At 44.2% G+C, this 12,769-nt stretch overlaps 1 long non-coding RNA gene across 1 annotated transcript in view; it reads left to right on the plus strand.

Moving 5' to 3' along the window:
* LOC110134226 (uncharacterized) overlaps nt 1–12,769 on the plus strand; it is a 30,457-nt gene that overhangs the window by 1,713 nt on the left and 15,975 nt on the right. The gene's annotated exons all lie outside the window — the stretch shown is intronic.

Below are 12,769 nucleotides of genomic sequence, written 5' to 3' on the forward strand. Positions count from 1 at the left end.
TCGAAGGCTCAGGTTCTACAGTGATGGGATTACTTTCTGGGTTTTCTCTGGCCCATCACTCTAACTCAGGGTCCTTCCTGGTGGTGCACACATTGCTCCGCCAAGATAGATGCCAGTGAGAAGGATGCTGGGAGGCTGGCTGGACACATGGTGTCTCCTTTAGACCTTTTCTGAACTCTTCTGGTTGGTGGTGGCTCGTTAGTTCTGTGTTCCTTACTGGGATCTCCTGTCGTAAACTAACTCATGCAAATGGTTACTATGGTGCCTGACCAGGGTGGGCAGTTCAGTCAGTGTGTTTCCCCTAACAGTAGCAGAGGGGAGGACCTGAGATGGCAGAGAGCACACTTCTTTTTAAGGAATAATGCAGGAATGACCCACATCATCCCCTGTCACATCCTAATGGCCAGAACTTAGGCGCACAGCTACACGGGGATGCAAGGAAGCTGGGGAAGGTGGCTTCTTGTTTCCAGATGAAATTTCCGGGAGTTCTCCATAGAAAGGAAGAAAGAAGAGCATATCTGGGGACAATGAACGATCTCTGGTTGCATTCTTCTTTTCAACAATGATTTAGAGGTGCATATGGCACAGTTTTAGCCAGTGAGGAGGGGGTGTCTACAGCGGGTTGATGGGAGGGTTTTCCTTTCTCCAGGGAGACATAGTGTCCTCTTCAGGATTGTGTCCTGTTTGGTGTGAACCCTGAAGGAGCAGGGGACATTTTGCTGCTGGGAGGGGAGCCAGCCTTCAGACAAAGCTTACAAAGTGAAGATGGCAGAGAGAAAGAGGGCAAGAACTCATATGCTTGATGAAGACCCAGAACCATGGGATGAAATCCACCCTGTAGCTTCCCTGCTTGGAGACCCCTTGTTATGTCAGATAACACATTTCTTATTCTTTAGGCCACAGCGAGTAGGTTGTTTCTGTTCGTAGCCAAATCATTCCTAATGAATAATATGGCTTTTAAAATCAGCTTTCTTTCTTTTTCACTTTTGCATTGCTGGCCTCTTTGTATTATCCTAAAATCTCAAAGTTAGTGTGAGATTTAAGAATACATAACCCTGGGACTTCCCTGGAGGTCCAGTGGCTAAAACTCCGAACTCCGTTCTGGAGGCTAGTCTAGCCAGGGAGAACACAAAGTGTGGGCAGGACCATGTACTCAAAGCTTTGGGGGAGAACCTGCCACATGCCTTTTATTTGGCTCCTGGTTTCACAAATAAGCCCTAGGCTCCTTGGGTTGCATTGCATCACTGCAGTCTATTTGTGGTCACATGGCATTCAGTGTGTGTGTGCACGCACACAGCATCACATGGCTGTCTTCTTATAAGGATATCAGTCATAATGGATTAGGGGCTCCCCTGCACAGTATGACCTCATGTTAACTAATTACATTTTCAATGACCCTATGTCCAATTAAGGTTGCTTTCCAAGGCCCCGGGAGTTAAGACTTAGACATGTCTTTCTGGGGCAACACAGTTCAAGTCACAGCACCATCTTCACTGCGTTTCCCTCTCTGCAAGGGCTCTGTTTCAACCACTTCCTGATGAATAAAGGTATTGATGGCAAAAAATTCTCTCAATTAGCTTACACAAATACCTATGCAGTATCCTAAAAACACGTTAAGAGTCCTGTCAAAGGAAACCTGATTTTTTAAATCTTGAATTTATTTTAGAATCATATTACTGAAATTATATCACTGAAATCAAATTACTTCAATGGATGATTTTTATTTGTATTGAATTTTTTCACACATTAAAATATTCCCAGGAGTTATCATCACATTAGAAGTAACAGAATTACAGTCATTCCTCCAAAAGCAATTTCAGGGTATTAAAAAATAATGCACTGTGATGAAAACTAGGTCTTTTTAGAATGCAAAGATTACCTTCAGAGGACTGCCCTTTTTGTGACTAAATGACTAGAATAAATATGGGGCTTATCTTAATGCCAGGTCTCATTATTGTCACTTAAATATTTACATCATTATTATTTCATTGCTGATGGTTCTTCCAGAAACATCTAGATGCTCATTAAGACTAGATGTACTACGTACTAATGTTCCTTTTAATAGACAGGAGGGTATATCAAAGGTATTTGTCTTTCAGTCCCTAAGTCATGTCCAACTCTTTGCAATTCCATGGACTGCAGCACCCAAGGCTTCTCTGTCCTTCCCTATCTCCCAGAGCTTGCTTAAACTCACGTGCATTGAGTCGGTGATGCCAGCCAACCATCTCATCCTCTGTCGTCCCCTTTTCCTGCTTCCCCTAATCTTTCCCAGCACCAGAGTCTTTTCCAGTGAGTCGGCTCTTCACATTAGGTGGTGAAAGTTTTGGAGCTTCAGCTTCAGCATCAGTCTTTCCAATGAATATTCAGAGTTGATTTCCTGTAGGATTAACTGGTTTGATCTTGCTATCCAAGGGATATCAAAGGTATAAACAGGACTATTTCACAAATGCAAGTAATGAAAGGCTGTTTGGGGTGACTAAGAGCCCTACTGTATTTTTTATAAAAATGTATGTTGACAGAGTCTAAATTCCAGCTGGACGGTGATCTGTCTAGGCTGTGTAGCACAGGGCCCCTTTCAAGTGCCTGAAATCGTCAAGAGGGACAAAATCATATTTGCAAAACGGCCCACATTTATATGTGCCTTGCATAAATCACTTTTCTCGTGGTTGCAGTTCTGTCACTCGTGTGGTTTCATTTCCCGTAACTCACTATGGGCCCCCGGCCCCCCATCTTCCACAGTGACACTTTTAGTGTGAGGCTGTATCGTTTTATGGTTTTCCACGTTAGTCTGCTAAATTTCAGGACATATGGAAGTTCATTCATTCGACGAAAGTCACCTGACTTTTCTCCAGGTCCTCTAGCTTGCCAGTGTGTGTGTGTGTGTGTGTGTGTGTGTATGCGTGAGTACATTTAGGCATTCATGTGACGGTGAAGGAACACTTCCACTTAAACCTACACAAGATGGGACTCCCCCAGTGGTCCAGTGGTTGCGACTCTGTGCTCCCAATGCAGGGGGCAAGATTCCATCCCGGGGAGGGGAGCTAAGATCCCACATGCTGTAGGACATGGCAAAAAAACCAAACCTACACAAGCTCCTGTAGCTCCCACTCTGCTAGGCAGCATGCTCGAGCTCCTCCCCAACGATTGCTGGGGAGCCCTGAGAAAGGGAGGGGCTGCTTGTCCAGTCCTCACTTCCCTCCTGGGAGTCAGGTCTCACCTCTCTCCCCCCATGTCGCCCCCCGCTCCTGTCATTCACCGCTGGCTGTTTTATAACCACTTCATGCAGCTGCCCGCTCTCCTGTCTTACGCCACGTAATGAGAGCCTCTTCTCTTATTTTCCTAAGGATGTAGGCAAGCCTGCCATGTTTAACACCCTTGCCCAAGGTCTGAAGCTCACACACACAAAGGAACTGTTCTGCAGAAGAGGCTGCATCATCTACCATCACTGGTAGTGGCATCCGCTGGCCACACCCCTTCAGCTGAGGTCCCCTGGGGCCATCTGTCCTCTGCCCCCACCCGACTGCAGTCTTGTGGGGGCTCACTTCCTCCTTTTCTACTGCCTCACCTCCGCCACTTTCAGGTAAAGGAAGCAGAAATCCCCCAAGCATGATTAAAAAAAAACACAGCTCTCTCTGCTTGACACAAAGACCCTCCACTGTTCTGTTATTATTGAAAGGTGCATTAATACCCGCATTACGGTATTAAACAGCACCTGGTTTGAAAACACGTGCTTGTGAGTGACTCAACTGCTAAGCTTCCCAGAGAACAAGGGACAGAAAGGACTCAGAAAAGGTCCCTCCAGGAACAAATGAAAGGCCCCATTCGAGCTGCTCTGCTGAATGCAGACACTGCTCTGTTTTTTTTTTTTAATTAATTTAGTTTTTAATTGAAGGATAATTGCTTTACAGAATTTTGTTGTTTTCTGTCAAACCTCAGCATGAATCAGCCATAGACTGCTTTGGTTTTATACAAGCACTTTACAATCCTTCCTGCTACCAAAATCTGTCCACACTGTCTACTGAAGACCTATTATGGTTATGAATTGCCACGTTAGTGATGGGAGATCTCCAAAGAACCCTGGTTTCCAGAGGCTTGATCCTGTGGGGGACCCTGTGAACATGGCTTCTCGTCTGGTTGTTATATGTTAGCTATGTTCCTTGCGTAAGTCACCTGAACTCTCAGAACCTTACTTATCTCACCTCGGGGACGGGGAGAATGGTACTAGCATTGACATTTCAGGATTTGCAAGAGGCAAAAATATCTGTAAAAAAGTCCTTACTACAAAATTGTATACAAATGCACATTGTTCTAAATCTTAATAATCTATTTTAAGAGATTCTTGTGGTGAGCAGACATAACTATGGAAAGTATTTCTTATGGATTCTGAGATGTTTCTAGAAGCTGGAAGGCAGGAATGCTTGAATACAGAGTCATTTATAATATTCAAAGTTATTATGCCAAGTCTATGCCATACCACCCTGAACGTGCCTGTTCTTGTCAAAGTGATGCCAAGCTCCTGGGTAGTTGGAGATATTATTATCATCATTTTGGCTGCCCTGGGTCTTTGTTGCAGTGCGCAGGTTTCTCACTGCGGTGGCGTCTCTTGTTGTGGTACAGTAGTTGTGGCTTCAATAGTTGTGGTGTGTGGAGTCAATAGTTGTGGCTCCCAGGCTCTTAAAACACAGGCTCAGTAGATGTGGTCCAGGGCTTAGTTGCTCTGTGGCATGTGGGATCTTCCCAGACCAGGGATGGAACCTGTATCTTCTGCATTAGCAGGCGAATTCTTTACCACTGAGCCACCAGGGAAGTCCTAGAGTTATTATTAGTTTTTATTTATTTTTAATTGCAGAACAACTGCTTTACAGTATTGTGTTGGTTTCTGCATACATCAACATGACCAGAGGTATTATAAACTCAAAGAGGGGAGGCCAAGGTGTGAGCTCTAGAGATGAGTCCACGGTGGGAAAATTGGAGCCCCAGTCTCCTGGGCAACACTCAGGTTTCCTGAACTCACAGCCTTGCACTGACACTTAGTAGCAGCAAGACCTTGGCCAAGGTGCTTAACCTTTCTGTGTCCTCAGTCTTCTCATCTGTAACATGAGGATGTAAGAGCTCCCAGTTCAAAGTATTTCTGTGATGATGAAGTAGCTGCTAATGTCCAGCCCTTAGAAGGATACATAGGAAATGGCATAGCACAACAGAGATGAACCTCTGTTACATGGATCATCCACTGATGGAGTGTATCTCAGATCTGAAGAGACTATTCTCATCTCCTTAAGTTCAGAATGCTTAACTGAAACAGTGGTTTTAGATGACTGCACTGCTGCTTCTGCCAATGCATAGTGTGAACTAATCCCCACAGTCCTTCCCTTCTCACTCTTCCTCACTATCTCTGTAAACATCAGCCCTTGTGTGTTTATTAATGACTGCTACACTTCAATAAAACATCTTTGCTGTTATTCACTCTCTCATAATAGTGTGAACTAAGGAAACAGTGAGAGACTTTATTTTTGGGGGGCTCCAAAATCACTGCAGATGGTGACTGCAGCCATGAAATTAAAGGATGCCTGCTCCTTGGAAAAAAAGTTATGACCAACCTAGGTAGCATATTAAAAAGCAGAGACATTATTTTACCAACAAAGGCCCATCTAGTCAAACTATGGTTTTTCCAGTATTCATGTATGGATGTGAGAGTTGGACTATAAAGAAAGCTGAGCGCCGAAGAATTGATGCTTTTGAACTGTGGTGTTGGAGAAGACTCTTGATAATCCCTTGTACTGCAAGGAGATCAAGCCCGTCAATCTTAAAGGAAACAGTCCTGAATATTCTTTGGACGGGCTGGTGCTGAAGCTGAAACTCCAATACTTTGGCCACCTGATGCGAAAAATCAACTCATTGGAAAAGACCCTGATGCTGGAAAAGATTGAAGGTGGGAGGAAAAGAAAGGGGACGACAGAGGATGAGATGGTTGGATGGCATCACTGACTCTATGGACATGGGTTTGAGTAAACTCCAGGAGTTGGTGATAGACAGGGAAACCTGGCATGCTGCATTCCATGGGGTCACAAAGAGTCGGACACAACTAAGCGACTGAACAGAACTGAACCCCCATAATCCTTCCCTTCTCACTCTTCCTCACTATTTTTGTAAGCGTCAGCCCTTGTGTGTCTTAGTTACTGCTGCACTTTAATAAAACATCTTTGCTGTTATTCACTCTCTCATCTGTTTTCCAGATTTCATGCTGTCATCGTGGTTCTCTTTACAACAGTATTGCATTTGTGTCTTCACTAGAGGGGACCCAGGGAAACAGGTAGAATTGTCTTAAAACAATGCTTTCATTGAATGTTCTCAAATGGTGTGTGTGTGTGTGTGTGTGTGTGTGTTGTTGCTTTGTTGACTCATATCCAGCTTGTGGTCTGCCTTTTTGCCTGGTTGCAACTAACCAGTGGTTTCCCAGTTTCTGTTTATGGAATTTATTCTTTCCTTAGCCTCCAGTGTACGTGGGTGTGCCTGCCTGGGACAGACTGTCTGAGGCAAGGCGTGCTGTATGTGATCCCAGGACCTGAGCGTTTGTGCCTGCATGCTAAGTCTCTTCCGTTGTTTGCGACCCCATGCACTGTAGCCCGCCAGGCTCCTCTGTCCGTGGGATTCTCCAGGCAAGAATATTGGAGTGGGTTGCCATGCCCTCCTCTCCAGGGGATCTTCCTAACCCCGGGATCGAACGTCGAGGGTCTTACTTCTCGACGTGAGCCTTTACTTTGGGCCAAGTGTCAGTTACATTTGGTTTACTTTGGGCCAGATGTCAGTTACAAAGCTGGTCCCTGAGTAGAACAATCTCAGAACTCCCTGGGGTGAGGAAATGGGAAAGGTAGGTGGGCAGTTTCAGGTTGAACCTGTTTGGTTTGTTTTGCTGCCGCCAGGCGATTGCATTCAGGGATTGCTTTCTGTATTCTGAAGCTGCAGAGTTTCCCTGCTGCACTTGGAGGTGAATGAGGTGACTGTCTCACTTTGTTCAGACAGGAGCTGCTTTGTAACCCAGACAGCAGCCCAGTATTCCAGCAAGACGCCAGGGGGTGGGGGTGGGGGAGCAGGGAGGGGCGTGGGGGAGGAGGTTGGGGGTGGTGCTCGGAGACCATCACCTTCACTCTGCTGACGCTTCCAACCCTAGGTCAGCCTTGTAGGATCCCGGCAAGGGGAGCTTATTCTATTATCCAATGTTTTTACCAAAATCTAAGAACCTATGATGCCTCTGTCAGCTCTGGGATCTACTACCCTCTGGTCTGAAACCCTCTTCCCCAACATAGATGCAGAGAAGCTTTTTTTTCCCCTTTCTTGTTTCTGGAACTCTCTGGATCGGCACTTTCCAGGACAACACTGAACAGCTTTTCTCCCTCTCTATAGTTACTTATTTTTGGCTGCTCTGGATCTTTGTTCCTGTTCATGGGCTTTCTCTAGTTGCAGTGCTTGGGCTACTCTTGTCGTGGAGCACGGGCTCTAGGCGATTGGGCTTCAATAACTGTGGCACGTGGGCTCAGTAGTTGTGGCGCACAGGCTTCGTTGCTCTGCGGCATGTGGGACCTTCCGGGACCAGGGATCAAACAAGCGTCCCCTGTGTTGACAGCTGGATTCTTAACCACTGGACTCCAGGAAAATCCTGCTCTTCAGTTTTAACTTTGCATTTCCTTCTCATCATTAAAAAATGCACATTATGTTCCTTTAATACATGATGTGTTTAGAATTTTTAGCCTGCTTTTTTTTTTTTCCACTTAGTATATTTGAGGCATTTCCCCATGTTATTAAAGTTTTTTGAAAATGTAATTATTGGTGATTATGTAACATTACAACCTATGTATTACAGTTGCTTAACCATTCTTTTTGTTTTTTTTACATTTGGGGTGTTATTTTTCAATACTGCATCTAATTCAGATCTTGGCTACCCCTCTCATCTGTGTGGGATAACTCTGGGCAACTCCATGCCAACAACTTTGACAAAAATTCAATAAGGTCATATTTGTTAATACATCAGTAAAAGCATGCCATTCAGGCGTGTCACCTGGAAGGGAAGAAAAGAAATGTTTTCTTCTATCCATCTTGGGGCCTGCAAACCACACCAACAAGACATGAACAGGAGACAAACAGAAGCTTTTTAATGCGTGCACCATACATATATGGGGGATAACCCACTAATGAGTAACTCAAAGCTGGTGGTTGGAACTTGGGCTTATATAGCATCATAACAAAAGATTGATAACTTTGTAGAAAAGCGACAAGACAAAGGGAAACAACTGAGCTTCTAGGGGACCTGCGGGGAGGCAAATATATGGGGAAAGTGAAAAGGACAAGGGGTTTCTCTGGTGGCTAGTGGTAAAGAATCCCCTGCCAGTGCAGGAGATGCAGGTTCAATCCCTGGGTCGGGAAGATCCCCTGGAGAAGGAAATGGCAACCCACTCCAGTCTTATTGCCTGGGAGGTCCCTTGGAGAGAGGAGCCTGGTGGGTTATAGTCCATGGGGTCGCAAAAGAATCAGACACGACTTAGTGACTAAACAACAAAGGACTAGTTGGCAGTTAGTTTGTCATGTGGATTCCTCTAGTGCCACCTCCAGGCTGACAGTCTAGAGTCATCCCTGGTGATTCATTTCTATCCTTCCTTCTACAAGGAAGGGGGACACCTTTAAAAGGTTATGACCTACTTTTGGCTAATGTGGGAGGACAGAGGGTTTTCCTTTTTTCTTTTTAAAATTTATTTATTTATTTGGCTGCATTGGGTCTTAGTTATGGCATGTGGGATCTAGTTCCCTGACCAGGTGATTGAGCTCAGATCCCCTGTATTAATAGGGGGCTTGGAGTCTTAGCCGCTGGATCACCAGGGAATTCCCTAATTTTTTTTTTTAAACAATTTTTAAATTTATTTGGCTACATCTGGTCTTAACTGCAGCACTCAGGATGTTTCTTTGTGGCACACGGACTCAGTAGTTGTGGCAGGTTCAGGTTTCGTTGCCCCCGGGCATGTGGGATCTTAGTTCCCCGACCAGGGATCCAACTTGTGTCCCCTGCATTGGAAGGCAGATTCTTAACCACTGGACCACCAGGGAAGTCCCCCTAAAAGTATTTTTTAAACAAAGGAAATCAATACAGTAAAATCATCTAAAATCTTCACTTACAAATGAAGGAAGTAAAGATTTATATGACACAAAAGCTAGATTTTAAGGTCTTAAGACATAGTCTGTTTGATCACCCATGTTTATACTCAATACTTAGCCCGGTTCAGTTCAGTCACTCAGTTGTGTCTGATTCTTTGTGACCCCATGAATCGCAGCATGCCAAGCCTCCCTGTCTGTCACCAACTCCCAGAGTTTACTCAAACTCTTGTCCATCGAGTCGGTAATGCCATCCAGCCATCTCATCCTCTGTCATCCCCTTCTCCTCCTGCCCCCAATCCTTCCCAGCATCAGGGTCTTTTCCAGTGAGTCAACTTTTCACATGAGGTGGCCAAAGTATTGGAGTTTCAGCTTCAGCATCAGCCCTTCCAGTGAACACCCAGGACTGATCTCCTTTAGGATGGACTGGTTGGATCTCCTTGCAGTCCAAGGGACTCTCAAGAGTCTTCTCCAACACCACAGTTCAAAAGCATCAATTCTTCGGTGCTCAGCTTTCTTTATAGTCCAATTCTCACATCCACACACGACCACTGGAAAAACCATAGCCTTGACTAGATGGACCTTTGTTAGCAAAGTAATGTCTCTGCTTTTTAATATGTGATCTAGGTTGGTTATAACTTTCCTTCCAAGGAGTAAGCGTCTTTTAATTTCATGGCTGCAATCACCATCTGCAGTGATTTTGGAGCCCAAAAAAATAAAGTCTGACACTGTTTCCACTGTTTCCCCGTCTATTTCCCATGAAGTGATGGGACCAGATGCCATGATCTTAGTTTTCTGAATGTTGAACTTTAAGCCAGCTTTTTCACTCTCCTCTTTCACTTTCATCAAGAGTCATTTTAGTTCCTCTTCACTTTGTGCCACAAGGGTGGTGTCATCTGCATATATGAGGTTATTGATATTTCTCCCGGCAATCTTGATTCCAGCTTGTGCTTCTTCCAGCCCAGTGTTTCTCATGATGTACTCTGCATATAAGTTAATAAGCAGGGTGACAATATACAGCCTTGACGTACTCCTTTTCCTATTTGGAACCATTCTGTTGTTCCATGTCCAGTTCTAACTGTTGCTTCCTGACCTGCATATAGGTTTCTCAGGAGACAGGTCAGGTGGTCTGGTATTCCTATCTCTTTCAGAATTTTCCACAGTTTATTGTGATGCACACAGTCAAAGGCTTTGGCATAGTCAATAAAGCAGAAATAGATGTTTTTCTGGAATTCTCTTGCTTTTTCAATGATCCAGCGGATACTGGCAATTTGATCTCTGGTTCCTCTGCCTTTTCTAAATCCAGCTTGAACATCTGGAAGTTCACGGTTCATGTATTGCTGAAGCCTGGCTTGGAGAATTTTGAGCATGACTTTACTAGCCCAGTGCCTGACAAATGTTAATGCTCAATAAATGTGAATTGTTTTCAATAAATAGCTCCAGAACTGACTCACTGGAAAAGACCCTGATGCTGGGAAATATTGTAGGCAGGAGGAGAAGGGGATGTCAGAGGGTAAGATGGTTGGATGGCATCACCAACTTAATGGACATGAGCTTGAGCAAGCTCCCGGAATTGGTGATAGACAGAGAAGCCTGGCGTGCTGCAGTCCATGAGGTCGCAAAGAGTCGGACATGACTGAGCAACTGAACTGAAATAGCTCCAGAGCAGGACTTTTCTTCAATTCTAGCAGCACTCAGACACCTGTTGATAGTTGCTGCAGCATTTTCACCAACAGAAGTGCCTTGTTATGACTCAACCTCCGTCTAACTCTCTGAGCCAGCTGTGTGGAACCACCGCGGGCAACAACTTCACTTTGAAAGGGTGGAATTGGTGAGGCCATTTTTCTGCATATTTTCCCACTTTCTTATTCTCATTTGCTCTTCATTGTCTACATTTGACAGGGCACATTTCAGTACCAAAGGGTATGAGGTGTGGAGGACATCTGTCATTTTTTGTTTTTTGTCTCCTCAAAACAACACTCATCTTTACACAGGGGAATCATCTTGTGAGCCCAGAGGATTCCCAAGGGACTGGCTGCTGGGCTGGGTACACCGTCCACACTATCCAATCATGACACCCCAGCCAAGTCTCCACAGCCTAACTGGGTCCTGCCCCAAGCAAGTCCAATCATATTTCTTTCCAAGAGATCTGATACATAGAATATAGGGAAAGAGAGAGTGTCTCATTTTTATACCATGAGTTTGAGGGTTATCCGTAGGACTAGGGCTACCAGTAGCCATATTTCCTGCCATATACAATGAGCATAGTTGTATAAGAAGAGAATTGGGCCACATACAAAAAAGAAAAAAAAGCAGAGACAAACATAACCTGAGAGGCAGAGTGGGAAACATGATCTTGGTGACATCATTTGAACACGTGAATGCACCTGTGACTAAGGCCTTTGTTCGGCTGAACAGACTGTAAGTGTAGAAAATGAACGATAATGTCCCCATCCCAACACACTTCCAGCCCCAGGCTTGGTAAGTTGGTGAGAGGGTTTTCGGGAAAGGGGGGAGTTACTGTGCAAAAAGACAGGGGAAGAATTTGGTCCTGGGGCAGCCGTCAGGATGGACAGAATGAGGAGCAGAAGAGGGAGGAGGTGTAGAGAGAGAAGAAAGGAGATGACGGGCGACACCCCCATGGCCCTCCTGCCGTCCAGCCCCCTGTGATTCAACCCTTCTCCATATCTTTTCAAGTCTTAAGTAAATTCAACTAGAAATCACTGTTGATATCAGTTGATTTCTTGGGAAAACCAGTTTTTTTAAACAAGGTATGGTAGTTTTGTATGCTCATTGTTTCACATCTCTGAGCATATGGAGAGAAACAGAGACACAGGGTTTGCTTGATAGCTATTGTGAGGCCTTTGGTCTCATAGTTCCTGGAATTGGCTGGGGACTAGATCTTAAAGGGCTAAGAGGCCTTAGCTAACATCTGAGTTATAGATGTGAAAAGAAATAAGGGAGTGCAAATACATACATAAAAGGTGATCATAGAGAAGAGAATATTCAGGGAAAAGAAAGGAACTAATAAAGGGACAATTTTCTGGAAAGAAAAGCTCTGAATCTTCAGGTTCAAAGATCTCATCAAAAAAAAGAAAAAATGATTAGGGGACTTCGCTGGTAAGACTCTGAGCTTCCACTGCAAGAGGCATGGGTTCAGTCCCTGATTGGGGATCTAAGATCCCACATGCCACAGTGCCACAAAACAATTTTTGAAAAGAATTTTTAAAAAATACAGTAATTTTCTTAGAGAAAAAAGTGATGAGTTCTACCAAGATTAAGACATATCCTGACAAAGTAAATGAATTTCAAGGATGAGAAAAATTTTACAAGCATCTAGGCAAATGAGACTTGTCACCTTTAAAGGAAAATAATATATATCAGGCAGGTCTTAAACTTCTATCCACAACACGGAAAAGGTAATGCTGCAACGTTGAGAAGAAAGGATATGACACAATTCTTTCAATAGCCAAGATATCTTTCAAATGTAAAGGCCCGAGAAATATATTCTTAAATATTTAAGAACCTTGTGATTTTAGCATTAATGACATCTTCCTGAAAAATCTACTTGAAGGAATAACCTGGTGTCTGAAAGAAGAATCACATTTAGAAACTATAAGTGGAGAAGTTG

Source organism: Odocoileus virginianus, chromosome 22 (assembly GCF_023699985.2).
Source record: "Odocoileus virginianus isolate 20LAN1187 ecotype Illinois chromosome 22, Ovbor_1.2, whole genome shotgun sequence".
Lineage (NCBI taxonomy): Eukaryota > Metazoa > Chordata > Mammalia > Artiodactyla > Cervidae > Odocoileus > Odocoileus virginianus.